Source organism: Coturnix japonica, chromosome 20 (assembly GCF_001577835.2).
Source record: "Coturnix japonica isolate 7356 chromosome 20, Coturnix japonica 2.1, whole genome shotgun sequence".
Lineage (NCBI taxonomy): Eukaryota > Metazoa > Chordata > Aves > Galliformes > Phasianidae > Coturnix > Coturnix japonica.
Window position 1 is genome coordinate 2,262,541 of NC_029535.1, and position 27,750 is coordinate 2,290,290.

Genomic DNA, 27,750 nt, shown 5'->3' on the forward strand with positions numbered 1-27,750 from the left:
CTCCACACACCCTTCTCCTTGCACAAATCTCCCTGTCCCAAGGAAATGCGGCACCACCTACTGCACCCCAAAGGTTTCTTCTCTGAAGGTCAGCAGTCTGACTTCCTAATCTTCCTTCCAGCTCAAAACAAATAAAGGTTAGTTGGACAGGAATCAGTGGATAAACCTCCAATATCCCATATTACTTTACATGATGTAATGTTTTCTTCTCTGGGTCTTAAGTGGATGCTGTAGTGATTGTGGTCTCTACTCACACACTACAAGGAACTGAGTTGAATCAACAGTTGCTCGCATGCTTGAGGAGGCTCAGGTTGGATATTAGGAAACATTCCTGCTGAGGGGAGTTTGTGTCTTGGCTGAGCATCAGCATCCAGGTTTATTGCTTACTCAGTAATTTTCCTTTGTCAGCTGTTGGTTGGCAATATATATAAATAGAAATATAAAAAGTTGTTACTGAAGCCACAAAACAACCACTTTTAGAATTAGACAAGATACAACTCATCGTATCCCAAACTTCTTCTCAATGCCTGAGTCAAAAGCAGAAGGGAAAGCTAGCCTAGAAAACACAACCACTGTGCCTTTTCTTTGGCCAAAAGACCCATATTTTGACAGACAAGCAACCTAGAAACATGAAAATAGAAAATGAACACGGATTGAGTCCTGAGATCAGTCCCAAAAGGGCTGGGATACCTCAGCCAGACCTGCTCATGACCCCTCTCAGCACACAACTGGACATAACTGTGCTGTACTGCGGTGTCCACAGCTCTGCTGCTGAAATCTCCCCTCTGCTGGGGAAGATACAGGCTTTATTCTTAGCTCACTATGTTTCTACCTTTTTATTATTCTATTATCTGCTCTGCAATCTTGAAAAATGCATCCCAGACAGAGTACAGACAAAGTTCTGTTCCTCCCAATGCATGGCACCGAAAAACAAGACGACAACAAATTGGGAACTAAAAAAAAAACAATAATAGAATAGCTTTGCTCTTATATAATGCCTAATATGCAGTGAAATAAATGAGTCTTCAGAGTGATAATGTCCTCATCCCCCAGGCCTGCTCTGCTGTGAAGCCGGACTGCTGCAGCATTAGCTGCCTTTACAGCTCATTATGTATGCTGGAGTTTTTCCCTTCTCCTTTGAATCTGTTCTTAGGCTGTAATGGGACCCTTTCTGGATCTTCCTCCTATCCTCTGATATATAGGAGTGAAATGGAGGTTTTTGATATATTGAATATATTGAATATTTAAATGCTGTGAATTTGCAGGACAGAGCAGAGACTGCCTCTTGCGATAAGAGACATTATTATTGTTGTGAAGAATTCCTTTTAGATTCCATCTTAATCATTCTGCTATTGAAATGGAAGAATAAAGTAATAAATGGTTTGAATAGACTTGATTAAAAAGAATAATTATATTCCTTGGGTGGGTTAAATATATAAACTCTTTGTGGTTTTGCATTCTTTCAGCATGTGCCTGCTCGAGAGAGAGCTTTTCTTTTCAATGAGTGGGGTGTGCTGCAAGGAGGAGAAACCCACAGAGCTCTGTATCCCTTGGGAGAGAAGCAGCTCCAGGAATTGGGGTGGAAAAGATGGATTTTCCATCAGCCAGGGATCCTTTGCCAATGTTGGCAAGCTGCAGAGGCAGCTAACAGCCAGCTGGATCCATCCTGCAGCACCTTCCATGGCGATTCAGACATTGCAGTGCATTCTTGTGCCTTTAGTTGTGAGGAAAATCAGACTATTTGGCAAAATTGGGTATTCCAAGGTGTGTTTTATTCTGGGCTCCATGTAGGATAATTGTAGAGATATTGAATTGTTTGAGTTGGAAGGAACCTTTAAAGATCATTTGGTCCAACTCCCTTGCAATGAACAGGGACATCTACAGCTCCATCAGGTGCTCCAGCCTGACCTTGAATCCTTAAAGTAAAACGTTCTCACTAACTGAAGCATGCACCTTACTCAAATGTATTGAGACTTCCTTCCCTACCTTAACTTCCCATTGATAGCTTTCCAAAGATGAGCACTCAATGGGCAAAATCAAGCTTTCATTGCACCACCAGTTCCTTAATGACACTGCTCTACAGTAAGCCCAAAAAATCACTCTAGAAAAGTCTCCCTTTAACCCCCGCAGTGCTGGGTCTACTTTAAAAGCTGTTGTTAGTGCATTGCTTCCAGCCTACATTTCACTTTCTGCTCACATCAGAGAGTGACTGCCTATCACCCCCTTCCCCTGCAGATCTGACTGTAGATGCTATACTACTAAGGCTTCATTATTTTTACAAAAATCTACTCCAGTACAGTATGAAGTGTTATAAATAATTAAAGAAACACCAGAGTTGTCAAAAGAAATGAACAAAGTACACTTTGAGATGCATGTTCTTGGCTTATTTGGGCTCGTTCCGTTGGCAGTTGCATCTCACTACTCAGTCCCTGGAAATACCCACCAGGAACACAACCAGCAAGGCTCAGCCAGCAGCCAACAAGGAACATTTGTCTTCCCCCCAGAGTCATCTAGGAACAGCGATGGATGTCAAACAATGTGCAAAACACCAAGTGCAAGTCTTCTCTTGGCTTCTGCGGTGAATGCGAGGACCCAAAAGGGATCCACCCAGCCATGTATCCAGAAGTTAGCAGGACTTCTTGTATGGCTGGCTTTGTGCAATGTTAATGTTCCAAGTGAATGCCTCATTGCCCTGCACAATAAACCTTCTTCTCTTCATTCAATGCTCTTTTCCAGAAGGCCTTCTTTGTCGCCATGACGACAAATAAATTGCTTTTTGTTCACTGAGATCTGCTAAAAAGCTCATTATTAAGCTAATGTGCCCAGGGTGGCCACACAGCAGGGAAAGGCAGAGGACACCTTCTCCTTTGTGGTCTCTGTCCCATGGGCACCACTTCTCTGGGGTCTCCCTGCTTCGCTTTCAGAGGTGTCTTAAAAAGTTAAAGACGTTTGAGAGAGAGGAGGAAAAGCTCCTGAGTGTGAGCCAAAGACATTGATAACCATCCACTCATCCCTGCCATCTGCCCCTGCCTACTGCTGTGCTCTATGCTGGCCTCTAACGTGCGCAAACCCAGTGTCCCCAGCACTGCCATCACCCCCAGCATCCCCACACCAGTGGTGCTGTAGGGGCAGATTCCTGTATGAGATGGAGATATGAAGCGCATTGGCACTTGGAGAAGGGTCTTGAGAGCAGCAGTGCAATTCAACGTGGTATGGATGAAGCTCATGAAAAGCCCCAGGAGCTGGCAGCTTCTCATGGGTTGCCCATACCCCTTAGCTTTGCAGGGTTAGCTCGTTCCACAGCATCATTTTACCAGCTTTCTTGCTCTCCCCACAATCCAAAGTGCTAAAAGGTCCCGTGAGAGTAAATGTGAGCACTTTCATGTGGTTACTGTCACTAGGGAAACCACTTCCTTGTGATTCACATGTTCTGTGAGGCTCTCTTCAGTTCTCTCTGCATTCAGAGAGGTGATGTTGTGCTGGGGTGTGTCGGGGGGATGGGGCTGGGAGAAGCAGGAAGATGCGTGAGCATGCAGTCGATTGTAGAGGCTGGAAAAACCTGAGCATCACGTCGGGGTGAGGTAGAGCAAATTTCTAGGAAGGGGTACGTGTCCAAAACTAATAAAACAATTAAACTGACGGTGCGGAACTCAAAGTGATAGTCCCACAGAGAATAAAAACACCCATTTTTCTGCTTCTGATGCTACTTTCCTTTTCTTTCCGATGTGTTTGCAACAGTTTGAGTTCAGAATGAGAGGATCGCCAGCCCTCAGTTCAGTCCATCTCAGGTGTGCACTTGGCACTGGGATTCTTATGGGGTCCTCTGCAAACTCCCCACATGGTCAGGCCTTGTGCTGAGGACATCCACCCCCAGAGTTCCTTCATCCTCCTGTCTGCTCTACCCCTCACCTCCCTTCACACCGCCCTGCTGCAAGCAGATTTATGCTGGCAAGGGTATCCGACCTGCAAATTGAGTTAGCATTCAGGTGCCTTTTATAGCCATAGGAGGTGGGTGCTTAAATCAAATGAAGATGAATATATTTGCTGACATATAATTGTTTTCTTTAGTAATTGCACTCAGGTCTCTTTGTCATTAATGCTGGGCTAGGATTGTTTGTGAAATGTCTTATAGTTTCTGATGAACCCTATGAAAAGTGACATTCTTGATTATTTTTCCATGCAGAGGATTACACTAGGATTCACTGCTAAGCAGTATTGATGGACCTTGTGCTGTCTTTTACCGTTCAGCTGCTACTAATAAATCAGAACTTGTTTTTTTCTCCACGTGCTGAATCCTTTATCACGCATGATGATGAGAAAAGAGAACTTTTGGTGTGCCAGGGCATCTTCCTGCTGTGGTCAGCCCTATGGTGCTGGGAAGGGGCTGGGAACTTTGGTGCAGCCCCAGGGTGGGTCCTGAGCACTGTCCTGGTGGTAGAAACCATGATAAGGGTTTGGAACTGGGTGGGCTTTAAGATTCTTTTCAACTCAATCATAGAATAGTTGAGAAACATAATGTTAAGAAAGAAATAAATGGTTTACTCCTCTGTAAGTACTGATTTGTGTATCTTTCACATAAGACATCATCTGTCATTCTATGTTCTGTGACCTTTAATGTCCCTTCCAATTCAAACCAATCAGAGATTCCATGACTCTATGACTCTGTGATTCTATGACTCTATGATTCTATGATCCTATGGCTTTATGATTCTATGACTCCATGACTCTCTGATTCTCTGACCCTGTGATTGCATGACTCTATGATTCAGTGACTCTATGACCCCCTGCCTAAGGCAGGGAGGTTGGAACTAGAAGACATTAAAGGTCCCTTCTAACCCAAATCATTCTATTATTCTATTATACTATGACTGCATGACCCTATGACCCTACGACTCTATGATTCCGTGACTCTATGACTCTGTGGGTCTATGATCCACGGTGTTTGGGATGGTGAGTGGCCAGACCTGGCAGCTGACCATCCCACTGGGACAGCAATGCATTGGTGCTTGCTGTTCACCCACCTTGAGGCCTGGGAGCAGGTAAGCAATCAGAGAGGGAGAGTGAGAAAAAATACACTTCCCCCTCCCTCTCAGCCTAATTGAGCTAATTAATTTAGCAAAGATCCAGTGCTCTGTAATATGCTTATCCCTGTGAGCAGCTCCGCAGCAGCTGCAAGCCCTGCTGGCCACGAGCAAGGTCCCATCAAGAGCTTTGCACCCCTGGGCATCTGCAAAGCCCCTCTGGGCCTCACTGCATACCCAGGACCACACCTGGCCACTATGTAACTACAGATTAAAAATATAATAATTAAATATTCCTCATGGCAGAGGATGCGATTTCTAACCTGAATCACTTGAAACCGAGCCTCTGATTGTCAAGAGCAGTTAAACTCTCAGCTGCTGGTGCTTGTTTATTCCCCAGCACCAGGATCCCTTTCCTACTGTGATTAGTGAGCTCTCGGCAGAAGGGGTTTTGCACAGATCCCCCTCTTTCAGAGGCTGCTTTCCTGCCTTTCTTCCTTTTTCTCTCCCTCTTAATGAAAATGTTGCACGCTCGTCAAGTAAGTGTTTGTGGCTATGGATGAAGACGTGGAAACTGCCATAATAGGAGACCAAAATGAGCAGGCAACCGCGCGCTGATTAGAGACCATTAAAATCCCCTCCATGATTGGCACCGGGGGTAGGAAAACTAGGAAAACAAGAGGGACTTCTATGCTGAAGTGGACTGCCAAATAAAAATTACATCTCGCTGAGGTCATTTCTTGCATGATGTATCTTGGGAAAAGAGGGGTTTCTCTTCTTTCCCTGCAATATGCAGAAATTCAAAGTAAAAGCTTTCCATCGGGAGGGGCGGCACAGAGACCCTCAGAGCAGCCCTAATTCTGCCTTCATCCTTTTCTTTCTTCCTATCTGACAATCTTTAGGAATAAATAAAAAAAAACCAACTAGATAAATCTTGACATTTTTGTTTCCTTCTTTACTCATCTCCTCGGTATGTCAGCAAAGAGACAAGATTATAACAACAATCCCTGCTCTCAGCACAAGGCATACATTCGCCATCCAAACGGGTTGGGTTTCTCCCTTTAATGCGAGCTATCACATTTGCCCAAGTTATTACCATCGATGCAGCAAGCCACATCTATTTTAATCAGCTTGTTTATGAGCATCCCTGCATTCCCAAATTGCAAGGGAGCTCTCTTGCTAAATACCCCTTTCTTTTCCAGGTAAGATAATTTCTAGGACAAAATGTCACAAAGCTCAACGCATCCCTTCAATTACTGCTGTACAGATTTTCTCTGAGCTGCTGGACAATAAGTAGCTTTCAGGGAAGCATTAAGGAGATTTGCCCTCCAGGGTTTGCATTTCAGTAGAGTGACAGTTATTTTTGTAATACACACATACAAAAAGAAACAAAAAGAAGAAGGAAGGAAGGGAAAGAAACAGAAGGAGAAGAAAAAGATGGGGAAAAAAGGAAGGAGAGAGGAGAAAAAGCCCATCCAGAATGCCTTCCCCCAGCCCCTATAAAGCAGGAAGACATGGGCTAGACAGCTGCTTATTACCCAAGAACCTTGAATCAGATAGGAAAACCAGAGTTTCTAATGTCTTCAAATGTCAGAGCATTGTGATTTATACCGGTACACAGTGTACCACGCTTCATTATAGGGGGAAAAGAATTGAATTACGGCTAATGTCTTCCCCTTTATTTCAGAAGGCTTCGCGAGGAGTCTGAGGATATCAAATACATCATTAGTTGTTTTTAAGCTTGTCTCTAATGATGAACAAAATAATGGGGCATGAAACCCAGCCTTAGCAAAACAAAAACACAAAACGCAGCGTTTTACAGACTTTACGTAAACATAATGTGACAATGCACTTCCTTTCATTCTCTGCTATGACAGTTAATTCCAGACCAGGAAAACTGTCAAAAATGTTTAGTTCTGCTTGGGTTGAGTTAATTACAGGCCCCGGGGCTGTGTTGACTTTCTCCTGCTAATGGCACTGTGCTACAGGTAAAAATCCATTTGCAAGAATGTTTTCAGAGCTACAGATCTAATTTACTGAATATCAAATATTTATGCCATTGCAATTAAAGTGACAACGTTCCACCCCTCTTCCCCATGCAAGCTCGGGCTTTTTAATAGAATTTATTATACAGTAAACATTTGGTAAAAAGTTTTACTCGAGCTTATAATGTGAAAGCTTTGAATATTTTATTGATTTTATTTCTTTTGCACTCAATTCCTATCAACGCCGGAACGTTATGAACTTCTGCAGCACATTGAGGATCATTTTTTACTGTCAGAGCCCTGCAAGATGCATAGAGGGGCTGAGGATGGAGGGTGGGCTGTGCCACCACTCAGTCCGTGTGGGGAGGAAGAGGAGGCAATGAGGAGGGAGGAAGCATCAGGATGAATGTGCCAAGATGTGGGATGCCATTTTACATCGGTGTGAGGGAAGGACAGGGCTATGGGGGACCTTTACGCTCAGGACATGATTATATGATATGATATGATTATATATGATTATAATTCTCTGATTCCACATCTCAATGACCCACGGCAGCTGGGGACAGTGGGTGGCCAGGCCTGGCAAGTGACCATCCCACAGGGACAGTGATGTACAGGTGCTATCATAATGCATGCCGTGCTACCCTCCCATCCTCCTGTGCTCTGCCCTTCCCATGGTGCTGGTAATGCAGGATAACCACATTTCATGGATAGCCCCCTCAGCAAGGGCTCCTTGATGCCTGCTGAAGGAGGATTGGTGGTCCCCAGGTTAAATGCAGCCCACTGACATTGTGCAGGAGCCCGTGGAGGTACTGCTGCTTCATGTGGAAGCTGCTGGTCAGCTGGATGGCAGATGTCCCATCCAACCCCACAGAGCAACTCTGTGCACCTGATAACAGCACCTCAACACCCCCAGGTCTTCCAGCACCAGGCCATGGCCTCAAGTTCTGCCAGCCACTGATCTCTCACCTCCTGCCTCCCTCTAATCACTTCAGAACCCAACTGCTGTCATGTCTTATTGCTTAGATACCTGCTCTGCCAGCTGCACATTTACATCCCGGCATTGACTCAGCTAATGTATCTGTCACTTAAGCACTAGTGATCTGCCAGGAATATTACTGCATTCAGCAGCTATCGAGGTCAGGGCTCAGCACCTTCTGGTTGCACTGAGCAGCCCTGGGCTGTCCTGAGAAGCCTCTGTTGGGACATCTCAGGGTTGCAGGATGGTGATGACCCCACAGCATCTCTGTGGGGCTCAGCAAGGGGCAGACCACATCTCCCCTGCTCCATGATCCCACTTCCAGCTGCCCCCAGTGCCAAGGAAAAAAGGAAATGCCATGGGAAGCTGCTGTCTGCTTGGAGCTGGGCCCTGAGTCGCCAGAGGGGCAGGGGAAACATACAGCCCTTGTTCCTCAAGTCAAGAACTGATGTAGAAATCACAGGAAGTCTCACCTTTGATGCTTTTCCCTGTGAGCAGCTGCCATGTACCTGCTTAAAATATGTGCAGGAAAATATGCCTAGAGCATGAGACAGGGAGGGAGATATTCTGGGGGTCAAAATCACATGCTGATGGGACAAGGGAAGATGTCAGCAAGTAAATGTGGAGGTGCCATGGGGACCTGGTTATCCCCTGGGGTGTGGGTCAAGCCCTGTTAGGAGCTCCCCTACCTCAAATCCATGCTGCTGCTGCTGCTGCCCTGAGCCCTCCTGAGCCACTGCACGGGAAAAGCTCATGTTCTGCCTTTGTCACTGCCTTGTCCTCATGAAAGTTTAATGCATCCCTTCTCTCTGGCTGGAAGTGAACTGGCTCCTGCTGTTCTGCAAAGAATGCAAGCAAGGCTGCATGGCCAAAGCCAAGCCCAGGACTGAGCAGAGCAGCCATGGGGCAGGAGGGGTTGTTAGACCCAGCCCACAGGTGAGCAGGGATGTCACAAGATGGCACAGCTCTGCTGTGCTTCAGTAGTGGGGCCAGGGCCCAGAGGAGCCCCTCTGAGGTCGTGCTGCGCTTTAGGAAGCGAACAGACCTAATGAAATCTTTCGTTTGTCAGTAAATGCCATTGTATGAAGTGTAATTAATGGATTTACTAGAGCTGGATGTAGCCCAAACTGAAATAGAAGCACTCAGGGAGGCAGCCCGGAGTGGTGTCCTCTGCACCACTTAATTACAGGGTCACTGTCGGAGCGGTGGGAGCTGTGCTGAGACTCCATTCGGGAGGAATCTTGCCAGCTCTGAATTTCCTCCTGCAGTGCCATGGTTTCATGGCTGGAGAGCAGCAAGCAGAGCATGCAGGGCTGCGGGTAGAGCGCAGGATGTGGCCAGCAGTGTGCAGGGCTGTGGAGGAGTTTGCTCTGGTCACAGGGATGCCAGCACATTCTTTGCTCTGGTTGTTAAGTGCAGCAAGCATCAGGTTTTCTCCCCATCTGTCAGGTTTTCCTTCTGATCCCCCTTGGGTCCCACAGTACCTGTAAGTACTGGATGAGCACTGATGATATCCAGATTTCCATCCAGTTTTCCATGAGGAGAATTAGGTGCTCAGCTCAGCTGGGGAGAGGGAGATGGGATGCTGGGATGCCCAGGGGGGCACAGGGAGAGCAAGACACGTCACAGCCCAAAGCAGCTCTGGTGTGAGGCCAAAGGGAAGGGGTAATGTGCACTGGAGATGTCCAGCCACCAGCAGGAATCTGGCAGGAAGTGGGAGCCCACAACCCATGGGGATAATTACTTTTTTAATCAAGTCTTTTCAAAACATCTAATTTTATTACTTTATTCTTCCATTTCAATAGCGGAACGATTAAGATGGAATCTAAAAGGAATTCTTCACAACAGTAATAATGTCTCTTATCGCACGAGGCAGTCTCTGTCTGCTCTGTCCTGCAAATTCACAGCATTTGAATATTAAATATATTCAATATATTAAAAAACTCCATTTTGTTCTGCAAAAAAATAATAAAGGAGATAAATATATATATATATATGTTTCTGTCTGCTTAAAATTAAATCATACCCAAATGCTTTTCACCTCCTCCCTGGGAAGGGAATGGGGACAGTGGGGGTTGTAGGATGGATGGGATGCTCCCAAATAATGTGAGAGGACTTTGCATTCTTGCTCTTGTCCCCGCATGTAACTGATAAAAGGAAAAGCTGCTGTGTGAGTGGGGAGGAGAGGAGAAGCACATCGTGGGGAAGAGGCGTGTGTCAGCTTTTGGGTTGTTGATGGCAGCTCATGGGAAGCTTACCTTTGCAAGCTCAGGATGCTGGGCATGCAGGCTAAATAGAAGGCCAAAATGTAACAAAACAAAAAGCCTAAAGTACCCAAAAAGGCTTGCTTTGAGAAAAGGAAATAAGATACAATGTTGGAAATAAACACAGATGACCCTGAGCTGCTGTCTCGTTCCAAAAGCACGCCTTTAATTTCCTATCTTGCTTTGCTTTTCAAAAGGAAAAGGTGAGAACAGATTCTATGGTGTTGAACATCCTTTGGGTGATCTGCCTTCCTGCCCTGCTGCTGCTCGGGTCTGCCTGTAAAGCTGCTGTGCCCCTGCCTGCCCACAGCACACCTGCCCAATGCAGGCCCGGCTGTTAGAGCACCACAAGGACCTGAAACTCTGCAAGGATGAAGGCTCAGTCCTCCTCACAGCCCTGGGCTGTGTCTGGATGGTCATTTGCCACTGACCTCCAGAACTCCACCCCACATCCAGCACGAGCTCTGGAAGCACCATGACCTGGCAAGGAGCATCTTTCCCCTGTCAGCACCTGCTGCAACAAGTCAGCTACAGAGCCCTGAGTTCGGATCTGTTATCTAACAGCACAGTTCTCTGCTCTGTAATGCTTTCCCCTCAGCATCGATACCGACATGAGATGAGTGATTCTGAATTGATGTCTGCCTCTAATAGACTTTCCTCAGGCTCCCCTCGCACCGGTTGGAGATTAAAACCCACTCGAGCCTGCCCAGCAGCAGTTCATCAATGCCAGTTGTTTCATTTAGTTGATGCAAACCCGCTTAAAATAAATTCTAATTAAACCAGAAACAGAAATCATAAATATTTCTGGAGCAAGGCCGGCTCCCGTGCTGGTGGCACTCAGCTCTGCACACTTTGCTCCCAGACCCTCTATTACTCAGCCCCGTGGATGCAGTGCAGACAATGCTAAATAAATAGTGCTTTCATTAACATCCTGGGCAATGCAGCAGCAGATTGGATTAGTTGTTCCTCGAGGTGCACGTGAGCAAGAAGGGGGAAAGGAGGAGAGGAGGCAGGAGCAGCTCTGCTGTCCCATCCTCCCCAGTGCCGATGCCTGCAAAAGGGAAAGAAGGAGAAGTTGCCCTGGACATTCCCCTGGCACTGATGCATTTGGCTGCTGGGACAGAGCATCCCCAGCCCAGCAGGTGCACTCCTGCTGCAAGAGATGGCAGGAATGCAAGAGGTTTTGCTTGCAGACCCTCAGGCGGGTGCCAAGGAAAGAAAGAGAGGCGGAAAGGGATGCTCTGATTTTATCAAAATCCTTTTTCCTGCTCAGGGAGCAGCTCCTCAGGCTCTGGAAGATGATTCTATTTAAACCACGGGATCATGTTGTAGCTACTTCTTATTTATCGGACTGGAAAGTTACATTAAGAAGTTATCACTTATCTTGCAGGAGAGCAGATTAGGAGAGAAGGACCGTTCCCTGGTTTGCATACAGCTGCACTTCCCAGGTTACTAAAAAGACAATTGATGTACCAGTTCAAGAAGAAATATGATTTTCATTATGATATGCAGGCATCAGGGACTGTGTTCTAATGGTCCCCTGTCACCAGTGAAGAGCAAAATGGCCTGTGACCACTGTAATGGAAAAGAGGTTTCTGTAATATTTTGCATAGCATAGAGGGATTTTTTTCTTTCTTTCTTTCTTTTAAAGGGAACAGCACCTGTTTCTCCTAGAGGAGAAATCTGGGGTCTCACAGTGAGCATTTTTTCTCTCGGAAGTGTATTTCTATTTGAAATTAACTTCTTAGTTAATGATAAAATGAAGCAGTGGGACCCAATTCCAGCAGCCCTTGGGGGGTGGGGGGGAACCTGGGAACCTCTGCAGGCGCACCCATGTCAGCAGGCAGAACTGCATGGTGCTACCTGAAGGCACCTCCTTTCTGGGATCCTTTCAGGTCCTTCTGGCAATACTGTGGTGCATGCAGACTGTGGGCTGTTAGAAAACATTGGAGGGCAAAACACGACAGGCTGGGTGCCAGGCTGGGTAATAGGGCTGCAGGCAGGGCAGGCGGATGGCTCACACTTTGAACATCCCCTATTCCTCACCCATTACTTGGGAATCATTCCCAGCGGGGAAAAGAATTGCCAGCTTCATTTTCAAATGCGAGAAATCCTTTAGAGTCAATAAATAATCCCATCCTTAGCTTCAGAACCACCAGAACAATGTGGGAAATGCTGCAGCAAGTGATGGGCTGTGATTTTTTTTTTCCCCCTCCTGTTTAATTACTCACCTGCTATAACAACCAAACTGAGTTTCAAAGGCAGATAACTCCAATCCCTCCCTAGCAGCCAGCAAGCAGCCCTTCCCCTCCCATGAACTCCAGACAGCTGGGCTGAGCAGCTTTCCTTTAAACCCACCTAAGTTAAAGACAAACAATTTAGGTCCATTGATCTGGAGCTGCGGAGCCTCCTGTTTAAACTCAGGGAGCTGGAAGAAGCCTAAAGCTAGCGCATAGGATTTTCTTTGCATTGCTCAGATTAAAGGACGTGAGGATGAGTGGTGTGTGTGATGATCAAAAGATTTAACGCGCTCTGCACCTGTCACAGGTACGAGCTCAACTCCGTATAGATAAAAACAGAGTGGAGCTGGCATAGCATGAGAGACTTACAGCAAGGCATGTGTGGGGAGTATAGTTTAAGCAGGCTGAATATTGGATTAGATGCTGGTATTATATGATAGGATGCTAATTTTCCTTAATTAGGCCATTCCTCACCTGAAGTTCCCATTGATCAGAGCACTCTGTAGCAGATAAAGAGAGGGATGAGGAATTGTCTTCATAGAAACAGGAGAAAGTTTCTAAATGCTGAGTAGGAAATAACCACAGTAACTCAGTGCTGTTTGCATGACAGCCTCATCAGAATGGAGGAAATGGAGAAGTTCCCATCCCAGCACCAACCTTGGGAGCTGCAACAGGAGAAGTGCACCTCTCTAAAGAGGATCTTTTGTCAAGTCATCCCCTTGTGCTAAATTTACATCTCTCTATGCTCATGGCAAGTTAGAAATAAAGAGATAAATGATACAATTAGGCAATCAAGCAACACCCAGATAAAGACAGAAAGCAGCAGGATGCCAAGGAAAAGGCTGTGGGGAGGTGCTAATTCTGCCAGACCATTGTTTTTTTATACTCATTCTCTCCTGTTCCAAGTGTCCATCAAAAGGCACTAAAGGAGATGGGAACAATGAGCTGGGAATGAGAGGAGGTTCATGTGCTCCCCTCCTGCCTTCATCTGCATGGAGCATCCTGTACTTCCATCACACTGCACACAGTCCCACCATGGGGACCACAGAGATCCAGGGGCACCACCCACACTTGGATTTTCAAGGTAATCCAAAAGAGTAAATTACTCAGTGATGTCTCCTGGAAAACCCCCACCTGTGCTCAGCAGACAGCCCAGTGCTGCATTAACCTATGGGGGGATCTAAGCAACTCACCCTGCTCACCCCACACTCCAGCTCTTAGCCATCCACAGGAGTCCAAGAATATCTCAGCCCACATCAACCCCTAATCCAGGGATGCTATTTCTCATCCCAGGCTGAGCACCTCAGCTCAAGATGTGGCTGAACCATAAGCCACATCAGTCAGGTTTCCCTGGTCTGGTTTCAGCAGATGCTTTATTGAAGAAACAAACTTCAAGCAGAAATTCTTCCTCTAGCCATTCCTTGAAGACCCCAAATAATAGCACTTTACAATCTGATCAGCATCCACAAGCAAAGTGACCAGGCAGTTTCCTCCTGGATGTTGCTTTCAGAGAAGCAAGTCCACAACCATGTGCAGTGTCATGGAATACTCAAGGCTAGAGAAGACCTTCACTATCACATTGCCCAACCATCCACGTCACCTGCCATGTCCCATCTCTAGACCACATCCCTCAGTGCCACAGCCAAACCTCTCCTAAATAACTCCAGGGATGGGTCACTAACTTCTTCCTAACATTCAAATTCTTGGCATAAATAGATTATAGTTGCATATATGGGCTATAGGATCAGATATGGGTTTGAGAAGCACATGCAGGTTATAGATGCACCCCTCCTTCCCAACATCTGTCATTAGGAGGTGACTGAAGCCACTGTGCACAGTAAAGCATGGCATGGAGCTGGCCGGTAGGACACACAGTGCTACAGTGCTGGTGAATAAAGCCATCCCACTGCCAAGCTTGGAAAGGGTTATTCTTCATAGAAGAAAAAGAATATTTAAGTCTGCAAAACTTCCTTTGACAGAGCTGTCTTTTAATTACCCTGCGGAATGATAAAATCCCACCACTGAAAATGTGTCTTTACAAATCTCTAGCTGGAGTAATTAGTCCTGTGCCTGGCTCTCCTGAGAGATTATTGCTGCCTTCTTTTCAGATTACTTACCCAAATAGAAGTGGAATCACTGCTATGTTTGACAGTGAGATATAAAATATCAGATAAAGCTGTTAAAATACTGTTTCACACACTGCTTTTCTGTGGAGTAAGGAAGCATCTGCTCTCAGTATCAGCAGCAGAGCTGAGCAAAAAAAATCACAGCTGAGGGCTGAGACGATGAATCTCAATTCTTTTCTTGTTCCTGGAAAGATCCAAGTAATCAAGCATCCAATCATTATTGAGTGACTCAAATAGCACCATTTGCAGCTTGTGTCCATTTCAAGGCTTGAGCCTGCTCGTGGGGTTTTAGGTCTGCTCAGTCCTCTGCTTTGGTCTGAGGAGCTCAGCTTGAAATACTTCTGTGACAAAGAGGAAGTTGCTCGGTGGTGTTGGTGAACTCTGAGAAGGCCAGGTCTTATCACAGCCCAGTGGCTGCAAGGTGGATATCTCCCTTTATGCTTCCACATACCTACAGGGGATGCAAAGCATAGGCAGCATCCCGCCTCTCCCATGCTTCCTGGCATGAACTCAGACTGAGTTTCTCATTCGATGTGGCACAGATCTGAGGTAAAATTTCCTTTAAGTATGTTGCAGTTGTTATTTATTACTTTTTGGGAAAAGAAATCTTGCTTTGGGAATTAAAGTGCTTGCTACATTTTGTCAGGCTATTAAACTCACAGCGCTCAGAAAACGCATTACTGACAGCTCCCATCAGTCGCTGTGCAGTGGTACAGATTGCACCCTTGTTGGCTCATTCTTTTCTTACCAGCAGGACAAATCTATGCCCTGCATGAGGATTTCCCAGGCCTCTGTAACTGCTTTGCAGTTGCATTATTGAAGCACTGCCCCAGCATTGCGTCCTTCAGTCTGTCCCTTGTCCCATCAAGTAAACGTTCTGTGTAATTCTCACCCCTTCCAAGCATTAGTTTTGTCTGACCAATCTCCAGTGTAATCCAGCACTGGGATGGAGCCATCCCTTCGGTCATCAGCACAGTGAGGAGAGCTCAGGCAGCTCAGCCAGGATGGGGAACCACCAAGAAGCCTCAACAGGGCCAGGTCCCATGTTGTGAGCACTGCTGGCATATCCTAGGAACATCCCATGACATGGCGACCCTGAGCCATCCCTGCTCACATGACACCTCCCATATGACCTACAGATCTTATCCATGCCCCTCAGGGAGTAAAGTGCTGAAAAGCTGTGGCACCTGGGTGTCTGAATCGTTTTCTTTTTGACAGGCTGTTCTGACCGTGGTGGATCTGACTGGATGGAGTTGCATCACAAAGCAGGGGTCAGCCTAAGCAGCATGAGAGATCTTTTCAGTATGTTTGTTTATCATTTGCAATTAAATGCCTTAGTCGTTGTACCTCAAAGCAGTGGCAACTCGTCTGCTTTGCGATTTTAGCAGCTCTTTTACAGCAATGCCCTCTTTAAGACAAATTGTCCTCAGCTACTCCAAAAGGGCGAGGCCAGAGCTGGGCTGGAAAGGAAGGAGAGCCCTAGCGGGGCCTTCCATGGAGCAGCCCTGAAGGAGAGCTGCCCCAGAAGCTCTGGAACTCTCTGGAAGTCAACGGTTTCACCGACTGATCTTTTCCCCAGTCCCAGTCCTTGTTTTGCACCGGGATTCCAGGTTTATAGTTTACCTTTCAGAAAGAAATAGACGCAACAACTGCTTTATGACCCAATTTTGACTGGTTGCAATTAAAGTTGAAGCTGACACTGTAAGGACTTGGAACGAGAAGAAGAAGGATGGGCAGCCAAAAGTGTGTGCCCAGTGGAACAAAGTAGGAAGGAGAGATGATGGGTGTCTTGGTGTGAGCCCTGCAGATGGGTGAACATGGTGGTTGCAAGCCAGTGCTTTGCTTTCTAGTGCAACAGAGCTGTTCAACCTTATGGCATATCTGGTTTGCACTGTGTGAAGATGAATTGTCATGGGCCACAATGAAGAGCCGAAAGGACCCCATAATAAATGTAAAGGGAGCACTTTGCTACTGAAAGGGAAAGGGGGCCTCATAGAAACCAAAGCAAAGGGTAGTTACAGATAGTTTATGTTAAGGGTGGCAGAGAGAGGGGGAACATATCAACATATACAACATTATATATGGTTTATATAAGTAATCCAATTTATTTAGTGTACTTTTTGTAATAAAAACTGGGAAAGATACAAGATCATAAAACTGTTGGGATACCAGACCTTGTTTTTCTGAAAGAAATGCATTGGTCTGGTTTGGTGACAGTGGTTGCCATTCTCAGTAAGGCCATGTTTGGTTGTTGTGAGTGCCGGGTGTGCACTGGGGCCAAACTGAGATTCACTGCCATGATGGCAGGGGATGGGTGCGAAGGAATGGGGTGGGTTGTTTGTCTGCGGGTGTGGATAGAAAAAGGCGAAGCTGTTTACAGTGACGGTGGCGAATACTGTCACTGAATGCAGCAATGAGAAGATGGCAGACCTGTTGGTTACTCTGCCAATAAAATCCAGGAAGATTTGCTCAGTCCATAGCATGTGTAGGGTGGCACTTGCTATATACATCTTCCAGGTGTTGCATCAACAGCAGGGATGGGATTAGTGCAAGAGATGGGTGATTTTTCTTCCATTCTGGTGGCAAAAATCGAGGGGAGCTGTATGTCCCATTTCAGGTGCACTCTAATTTCTTGACAGTGCCCAGCACCCTGTGCACCCTGTGTGTGGCAGGAGGGCCATCCCAGCCCTGTGCTCGTGGTGGTGATGTTCTGTTCTTCCATCTCTCAGCCGCTGTTGGTTGTGCTGTGTGCAGTGTGCGGCTCTGTGGTACCGGCAGCCCTGTCCTGGGCACTGTTGGTGCTGAGCAAGGCTGATGAGCGGGGAGCGGAGAGATGAGCTGAGCTGCCGGTGTGTTTGTCCAGCGCGGTGCAGGGCAGTGAATGCTGAGCGAGAGCTGAGGCCAAGAGCTGTGCAGCGCCTCAGCCCTCTGTCCCGGCCCGCGCTTTCCGTCCCCGTTGCCTGTCCGGCTGAGGTTGGGCCGCCCGCTCACACCTGGGGCCCGTGTGGCGCGCGGCGTGGTCTCCGGCGGCCATCCGCCGCTCCTGGGCCACCCGCCTCAGCCATTCCCCGTCCTCTTCTTCGCGGGGTGGCTCCTCGAAGCGGCTGCGCTGGTTGGGGTCCCCGTGCCAGGAGTTGCTGCGCACCAGCGGGCGGGGGATCTGGAGGGGCTGCGCTGCGTGCGCGTCTGGACGCTGCGGGAGCGATGGGCAGATCTTGATCTTGTCTGCCGCCGCTCCCTGGTGCGCTGCAGCCTTCCCGGGGCCGGCGGTCGGGGGGCGACCCGAGGGGCGCCAGCTGAGGCGCAGCATGCCGGTGATTAACCCCCGCACAGGGGCAGTTGGGCGTGTTGGCCGTCCATGTGGATGCACTCCCTGCAGAAGATGTGCCTGCAGGGCAGAGCGCGGACGGCGTCCTCCATGGGGCCCAGGCAGATGGGGCACGGCTCCTCACGGGCCTCCACCGGCCACGTCCACGTCTCCCTCCTCCTCCTGTTGGCAGCCGCCTCCTGGCTCATGGCTGCGGCTGCCGGCCTCGGCGCTGTGTGGCTCCAAGGATGGATCTGGATGAAGCTGCCTCTTGCAGAGCAGTCGGCAGCCTCCGGGCCTCAGCGCCTGTCAGGCGTCCTACCTGTGGCAGACAGCTCGTGTGCCACCGGCAGGAGCTCTGAGCTCTGGGGATCCTCCAATGGGATCCTCAGTCAGTCGCAGTCCTCTCTCAGGACTCTGATCTCTCTCGCACTGGCAAGGTCTCAGTGTCTCGTGCTCCCACAGGAGACGTTCACACCTCGAGAGTCGCCAGCAAGACTCAATGCGGGCTGGGCCCGCTGGCTATGGGTAGGCACTCGGCCCACTGTGAGGTCATGGGGCAACTGTGACCCTGCCCTGACATCACAGACTGCACAGACAGGTGGAGGTTTGCTGTTCCGTGGTTGTGGCGTTGATATTTGTGGTGTTTTCCTGCCAAAATAAAATTATCTATGGTAGCTAATGTGAACATCTCCTTGTGGAATTAACTCCTGTCCAGGTCAATGTTATTTTACTCATTGGAGCCCCAAAACACAACACACTAAATAATTTCCCACACCGGGAGTCGAACCCGGGCTGCCTGGGTGAAAACCAGAAATCCTAACCGCTAGACCATGTGGGAGCACATCGGGGTGGCCAGCCTGCCTGGCTCCGAGGACACAAGCACACCTGGCCCTGCTGAGCCCTGCAGAGACCCCAGAGCCAACCCCTCCTTTTCCTTCCCTGGTGAATCGCACAGCTTCAAGGGCAAAAGCACCAGAAAATGCTGGTACCCTCCTGTATCTCTGTTTCAGAGATGCACAGTTTGCAACAGAGCTGGTGGAAGTCCTGTCCCAGGGCTGGCTGCATTAGGCAGCTCCCCACCTGCAGCGCTGCTGCCCAGCTGAAGGCAAGGTCACACACGAGGCAATTAACACCATTAAATCATTGTTAATTGGCGTCAAGAGCTAATTCCACCCAGCATGAAGGCACACTTCCTCCTTATTTTATTTGATTACACTTTTTTTTGTTGTTGTTTTTCATGATTTCCTATGGTAAGTAGCTCATAATTAACAGAGGATGAATAACATTTCTGCCACTCTGTGCATTAAGTTTTCCCACAACAAATGAAAACATAATTGCCATCACACAGCACCTTTATCTGAGGAAACACACTGCAATTGGGATGATGGAGATTTACTGATAGACACGCACACTTCAGCTGCTTAGAGATGAAAACAAACTGCCTATGGAGGGGCTGGAGCTGCTATGCACGCTGCACAGCTTCCTGTTGAAATGACCATTCCATTGCTTGTCTCCACCAAAAGCAATAGCCAAACCCTAGACGTTAACCCCAAGAGCTTGACTAATGCTGCCAAAGATGCCCCATCCCTGGAGGCATTCGAGGCCAGGCTGGATGTGGCTCTGGGCAGCCTGGTCTGGTGGTTGGCCACCCTGCACATAGCAGGGGGGTTGAAATCAGATCAATGTCATCTTTTTAAACTCAGGCCGTTCTATGTTTCTGTTATCTGGAACACTTGTCTAGGGCATGAGAAAAGCTGGATACTTCATAACTCTTCCAGTTCTGCTGCTACAATTGCTCCTTGGCAAGGCCAGTCTGTTTTTCCTTTTCCTTCTTCAGTAGGCTCAGGAGAAATATGAACTCTTCACCCATGTCAGTTCTGCTCTGACCAAACCACCAAGCACATTTGTTGAGTGATAATTTCCCCATAGAGGACAAGCTGGAGCGTTTCCCACTCTCTGCCCTTCTGATTTGCTCATACAGCAGCCCAGGCTTCCCATCTGCTGCTGTGATGCTGGTGTAGAGTTGCAGACAAAGTGTTTGGGGAGGATATAATTGCCAGTTGCTTCATGTGTTGCCTCCCCAACTTCTTATCTGAAAGTGAATTCTCATTGCAGAATAAAGGAAATAATGAGTTTCTGGGAACAGACCTGTCCTGGATGTACTTCACAAACAAATGGAGGCACAAAACACAGGACAGAAAATGCTGAGCTGTACTGATGTGCTGCAGAAAAGAGCTGCATCACTCATGCTGGGTGTAATTAGTACTAATTAGAGCTACTTATCGCACAGACACTCCCAGAGGCCCTACCAGGATTTCTGCTGGGTGTTGAGCAAATCCATGGAGAGAGCTTCCCTTCTCCCAAGCCATCTCAAAAGGAAACCTCCAATGGGTATGGAGTTAAACAGCTCTAAAATGGATCTTGGTCAGCTTACTGATGAGACCCAGCATTTCCTGCATTAGAATAACACAGGAGCTGGCTTCATGGGGCTTCTTCCTCCAGTTCTCCTCCATACACAGTAGACCGATCATTTGGTTTGGTCATTACCTACATAGCACACAGCCTCAGTGTGGCTGCCCCCAGCACACTGCATTGTGAGGGTGCCCCCTCCTAAAGCTGTTCCATTTTTATTTGTCAACCGCAAGAGAGATGAGCTGGAATCCAAATGAAACACAAATGGAAACCATCCTTCTTCTGTACAGCGTTTAGAAGATTGAAAACAGATCTTCCAAGACGTTCCCATGGCTGGGAGCTGGATGGTGTTCTTCTCACACCAGGCTATTAGGATTTACACAATAATCACAGGGAGCAGCCAAAGGAGAGGCACAGTCTCATAGACAGCCCTTGATGCCATGCAGGGGTACAGACCCTGCCCCCAGCAATTTGCACTTGGGTGTCACCAAGAGGCTGACATGACAGTCTGAGGACTTGTCACAACTAAGTCCTTTTTCTAATTAAAAAGTGTTCTCTGTATATTATGAACAACACGGGAGCACCTGAAAAGCCAGAAGCAAGCAAGAAATTGTCCAAGATCTTTTGAAATGGAAGAATTCTCCTGATAAATAAAATCTCTTAATGAAATACAAGCAATTAAACTAAAAGCCCTATCGAATGCTGCTTGTCACTCCACACATTGACATTTAATTGAATTTTTTTTTCCATCCCCCGGTCCCTTTTCCCTGATAAACAAATTCATTCACAGCGGATCAGGTTTCACTAACCCAGAAACCAGATGATAGTCAATCAACTAATTGACACAACAAAGACTTTTATATGAAAAAAAATAATATAATAAAAAAAATACGAGTCTAATTAAAGCTCAAGTGAAATTTAATGATACACAGACGTCTTATAATAATGAACAGTCTTCTTATATTAATTACTCTGGTTTTAACCCTTTCCCTTCTTCTGGTCACCTAAGCCGTGAGGCTGATGGAAGAACAGGCTGTTGTGTCCATCAAGTCCCTCCTGGGAGATGCTCCAGGCGGAGCAGGGTGCATGTGGGTGACTTCATTGCCTGGCTTCTGGGTGCTCCCACCCCACAGATAACAAGACCTGATCAAAGTGGGAGGGAAAAGCATTCCCAAAACAATGAGCAGCCGTTTGAGGAAGAGCCAGACAGAAGGAAGAGAGAAGAGCTCACCAAAGGGAATAAGAGTTACGTTTCTGACAATGCTTAATTGCTTGTGCAAGGTGAATCCAAGAGAGATGTCAAGTGCCTTTTCCATTCCAGCTCTCTGCACACAGCGCTCTGGCCCTTCTTGCTGCTCTTGGCTCTCTTATTAAGAAGCAGCTATTATTTTCACAATCGTTTTCTAGTGCACTTTATACCATTAACGGAGCACGCTGTTGTGAATGGTCATTTTGTCTGCAGGCACGTTTGGACACACACGGCATCCAGCTCTTTCACCAGCAGAAAGCACGTAGTGCTCCTCTACGTGCACGGGGGCTCAGATACCCACAGAGCTCATCAAGTGCCCAGGGCGATCCAAGGCACGCCGCTGCCGTGAGAACTCAATTATGCTAAACAAAAGCTAATAGGGCACCAGAGGGGAGAGGAAAGGGGAATTAGCGGCCCTGTCAGACTCCTCCAGGTAATTATGGTTTCTCTATCTAAAAATTACAACTGCTGTGGAAATGCTGCTTGGTTATGCTGGTGTTTTTGGCGCAAATACGAATGGAGAAGAGTTGGTTCCACATGGAAAGCCTTTATGCTTGAAAACGTTCTGCAGAGGTAATGTTACTGCAGAACTAATTGTCACCAGGAAGAAATCAGTTCTGGTTGTTGCCATGAGATTTAAAAATAGCAGAGAACTCAGAGTGCTTGAATAGCTGGGGGAGATCATAGCCTCACCGTCCCAAATGGAGATCCTCCATCTCCATCCCTTGAGGAGCTCAGATAGTCTATAGTCTATAGTCTCAGATGGTCTAGATAGGGGAAAAAAGAAGACTGCTGGAAGGGAGAGAGAGAGATGGTGCAGGGAGAGCACCCCCAGAAAGAGCCCAGCATCCTTTCCCAGAGTCCTCAATAACCAAGGCAGAGTGTCCTGGTCCCCACATGCTCCCAGACCTCTCCCAGTGAAGCTCAGCCCACCAAAGCACCCCCCTGGCAGAGATCCCTGGGCCCAATCACCACATCCTCAGTGGTAGCACTGGGACGTGCTGTGTCCCAGCAGGCAGGCAGAGGTGTGCAGCCATGGCTGCTGCTGAGCACACCAGGAGCAAAAAGCCCCCAGGAGACACACCAGAGGTGCCCAGCACTTGGGGTTACTCTTTTCCACACCCTGCATGTCTTTTGGGAAGTGGGAACGCCAGTGATAGAGACGACAGTGCAGCTGTGGAATTTTCCCTGGTATATTTAAACGCATTGCTTGGCATTCATGGATGTGGCAGGCTGACAAATGCTAGTGCTCTAAGGGTTAAGCTCTTTCAAATGTCTTGGGAGTTATTTGTAAAGCCATTACTTCTGAGTTTGTTAATAAATCAGGATTTAATACACCTGAGTTACATTATCTCTCAGTTCTAATGTATAAATCCTGTCACTAAACCTTCAGCCCCAAGTGCTGTGTGCTTTTAGTCTTAGGTTCAGCTACCTGGTTTCTAAAACATTAGATTGTTTCACAAGTCGAGAGATGGATTTTTAAATCCTTCAAATCTCCCAGCAAGTATACAAATCTGTGTCTGGAGTTACAAATCCGATCAGGAGGTTTGTAAATCCTACACAAGATTTATCTGAAAAAAGTTTTCATTTACAAATTCTTGCTTTGCCTTTGGGACATGTAAGTGACTTATTTACAAAGGAGGATTCGGCGGAGCTGCCGTTGTTGGGTTAGGTTGAGATCCTGCTCTTCCATCACCACACACTCAGAGTGGAATAAACCCTCAGTCAGCCAGTCTACATCCATAACCCAAATGGAGTCTGGGGTTAGTGATGGGGTGTAGAGAACTTATGGAGAGGAATGGGTGCTCCAGCAGGGTGGCAGCCTCCTGTGAGGCCAAGGCACCATTTGGGGACTGTCATGCTCTGAAGATGCCACCTCACCCCACCAAGCACAAAGGGAGAGGAATGAATAGCTGGGAGTAAAGGCTCTGTAGTGAGTCCTGTCCTGTACCTGAAGCACATCAACACCTTCAGAAACATGGCCTGATGGAGGGTGGAGGAATGGCGCTGCCATCCCAGCTTCTGTGCTGCTCCTCTTGCCATAGGTGCCCTCCCCGGGTGACATTAAGCCCAAGCTTCCACCTACCAGCAGCAACCCTGTTCCTAGAACTGAACCCAGAGTCAATGCAAAGCTCAGCAGAGTCATCCAGACCCAGAAAGTCAAGCTTCACCATAGTTTATCTGTTGTATCTGAGTTGGTGCCTACACTTTGGTCATTTCTGTAAGTACTTGGATAATCAGTGTGCACCAGCACAGAAATCAGGACAAGCAGTTTGGGTTTGTTCAAATGCTAGAGGTTTTTTAATCTGTTTTGGTTTTTTTTCCCTGTGATGTTTCACTTGCTGGTTTTAGACCCTCCCATTTGTCCTAGAAAACCTTGTTAGGACGCGGACCTTGGATGATGAGGAGGCAAATACAAAATGAAAGAAAAAAAAAATCCAGGGAGGTTTTATCAGAAGTAGATCACATTAGACTAATTTAATATCACTGTAATAAGAAAACAGTCAGGAGCAGAGGAACTAATCTATCTAGGTTTAAACAAAATACTGCATACAGGGACTGATAGGAAATTATTATTTCAGTAGAGATTCTGGGAATGAGGACTGCAATTACCATGTGGCTGTGGGCGCAGTTAGAGGGAGGCCACGAAGAGATACCAGCCCAGAGAGCACTGCTGCAGGCTGCTGCCTGGGACCACACCAGGCTCTTCTAGCAGAAGTTATGTGTGTGCTTATGAAACTGGGTGTCTATGAAGTCAGAACGTATTGCTATTGCTCAGCGAGTCCAGACTGCCATAATAGATGAAATGGATTCCAAAATTAAACAAGATCAGACCACAATATTTTATGCCTATCTTGCTTGTTCTGGGTTCAACCCATAGTTAAATTTGGGCTCATAAATGGCTTTCTTCCCAGATGGACCATGGGAATTTTCTCTGTAGCATAGTCCATCGTGTGAGTGTGATGGCAGAAGACACCAGTGATTCCAAGGGCCACTGATGATTTGGGCTTTTCCATCTTTCTCTCTGGATGCTTTTTGGCTCCTGTGTCTTTACATAGATTCTGCTTGGAGCAGAGAAGCTGGATGGACAACAGAGATCCCAACAACATGGGTTTTTCCCCTCTCCCCCCAAATGGTACCATGCTTGTTTTTAAAGGCAAAAAGGAGCAGGAGGACACCTGGTGCATTCTGCCTCTGTAAATGACCTAGTCTAGGGATGGTGAGGTGCTGGGGATGTGAAGATGATGGAGGTGCTGGGATACGGAGATGCTGAAGATGCTGGGATGCTGGATGCTAGGATGCTGGGGATGCTGGGGATGCTGGGGATGCTGGGGATGCTGGGGATGCTGGGATGACAGGGATGCACTACCTGGGCTGCAGGCTACCCATGCCCCGGGCTATCTGAATACAGCAGCAACAAACACCAGCCTGACTGCATCCCATCCTGTGGCTCCATATCAAGAAGGGTGGCCTAAAACGATACGGCACTTTTTAATTATAGAATCATCAGCATGAAATAAGTAGACATCCTAAACCTTCCAAGAACAGATGCAGTTTTAAACTTAGGCTTGAAATTAAAAGAGAAACAAATAAGTCCAAAGGCTGGTTCAGCTCTGCATTTCTGTGCGCTTGAAAATCCAAACTGTCTTTGTCCTCTCATAGTGCTTCTGTTTGTCCGTTCTTCCTGTCTCTGTTTTCATGTTTTCATTTTTCTATGGCTATGTGGAACACATTTCTCAGTTAAGTACTTGCTTTTGAGAGTTGTTGCCATAACAACCGTTTCATTCCACGATATGCACACTATCTCTGAAATACAGAATTTCTCCTTAAAGGAGCATGTGCCACACACATCAAAGAGGAATATGGACTCATTATTTTTACATTATTTTGTGGGCAAATAGATGTTTTCCAATACATTTTCTTTCTAACTGGATTTTCTTGTTCAGTGGAACTATGGTGGTTCTCTTTTAAGAATTCCTATCTTACAGCATAATTTTTGCCTGAAACCCAGAACATAAAGAGACAAGAATCTTTATTGTAGTTCCTTTTCTCCAAAGGTCTGGGGTAACTGTGCTGCAGTTAATGCATTTAAAACCCATTTTAATAGACAGAAGAAAATACATAAATAAAATATTAAGAATGCACAGTTCTGGAAGTAAAACCTTTACTTCACTGCACAAATTGGTGGCAGTAGGAAGGAGGGGACCAAGTAAAGGGAAACTGCCTCACTGCTCTGTTTCTCAGCACCTTGCTTTCAGTGGTCCTTGCCACGTGTGCAGCAGAGCTCTTGCCACAGAACTCCCAAACATTTCTGTGTCAGAAGGACCAAACCCCAGGGCCACCACCCTGCATGTGATGGACACCATGGAGGCCTTGGTGCCCCTGGGAGCCCCTGGTGCCACGTGTGCCCATGGTGCCTGTGGTGCCATGAGTGCTCCTGAGACCCCACATTGCCCCATTGGAGGCACAGCCCCACATGCATCTGCTTCCCCCAGCAGCTCATCCATAGGCTTCTTTGAACCCACTGCCACCATGAACATTTCATAGACTTGCTAGTGATGGGCATTCAGAAAGGTTGGGAGCTGTGGGGAATGGCTGTTAACTTTTGCTGATTACTCATGTTCTACATCAAACTGATGTTTTCTTTCATTTCAATCAATACAGTGGCTTTTTTAGCACACGTTACTGCTTGCCTTTGGCCTTGTATCGTTTCCAGCCCAGCTCCCAGTTGGCTCTAACATCCAACTGCTTCATTTAGTGCAGGTATGGCAACATCTCTTCTACATCCAAGGTCTTCACTGCAAAGCAAGAGTTGCAAGATCTGAGTAACCTTTAGAAACGTAGAAGCAATAGGGATATGGGGTTTTTATTTTGCATCACTTCTTTGAATAATCACCAATCCTGAAGATTTGCCTTTACTGCAATATGTGGCACATGGCTCTGCTCCTCAGTCAGTGCTATTGTTCTTCCCATCATCAGTCAGATCAACCAAGCCAAACCACCTTTGCTACCAACTGTATTCTTAATGTTCCAGCTGCACTTGTTAAGGTCATTCGGTCCAAACCTGCAATTCCACTTTTCACTGAAAGGGCACACGGCATTTTGCATGTTTTAAAGGACCATTCTTTGTCAGTTGTAAAAAGCACACTGTTAAATAACACAGCTGTTGTCTTCATTTGTTCAGCGGTAAAATGAAAGCAAATGTTGATGTAGCAGAGGAGGGGGGAAGGGATCTTCTTCTGCTGATGCTGCAGACCACAGACCGACTTCCCAAGAGTGCTTCACATGCCTGTTATTTCCTTGGGTTGCTGATGGCTTTGTTGAGCTTCTCATGGCACACCCCATCCACAGCACTGAAGCCTGTTGACCATATATAAACACACCAGCCCACAGTGACAGTGATGAGCCCAAGAACAGTGGCATTCCTGTTCTCCCCTCCTGCCTTCAGCACATCCATCCTCACCACTGACCATCCAAACCAATGTTAGGTGCAAGTGCCTGAGCACACGTGAGCTCAGCTTCCATAGGCACTAGGAGGAAAGTGCTTTCATCCCTAGTCTGTGGGAAGCCCCAGCCCATGCTGACCATTGGACTGGAATCACTGGAATCAGGAACCTGGAAATCCCAGCATGGGTTTATAACCCAATTCTGCAGAAAAACAGTGAGTAGGATGGTGCTGTTGCCCCTCCAAGGGGAATGGGGTGACCAGAAACGTCTCTCCAAGCCCAGAGCACTTGCCATTAGCTTGTGCACCACTGAGAACCACTGACTTCAGTGGGAATGAGTTGACCAATGGATGCCAAAAGCTCCTTCAAATCCAGCCAGGGACTTTATCATCAGGGATGGCAATTAGCTACATGCCTAGAGCTGGGAATCATTAGATGAAGTTAAGAAAGGGAAGATGTGATGTGAGGAGCAGCAAGCATTGCCTCGAGTAGGACCTACCAGCTGCTGAAATCTCTAGGGAAATGGCATCAGGTTCATCACTTTGGAAACTTAAATAAAGCACAGGACAACATAGAAGGAAAAGCTCATGTTGATGGTGAATGGACAGAAGTACCTGGAAGTATTTCTCTTGCTCTCCCAGAACTTCTGTGGTTCCATCGCACTCATAAATAGCACCAGAAGTGCCCATCAGACCTGGACAGCAGGTCTCAACTTTT

General features: G+C 47.1%; 1 non-coding gene across 1 annotated transcript; it reads right to left on the reverse strand.

The window, feature by feature from the left end:
* Positions 1–18,691: 18,691 nt before the first annotated feature.
* TRNAE-UUC lies at positions 18,692–18,763 on the reverse strand. Its single transcript has one exon. It is a non-coding gene; the product is annotated as a tRNA-Glu (tRNA).
* Positions 18,764–27,750: the final 8,987 nt, after the last annotated feature.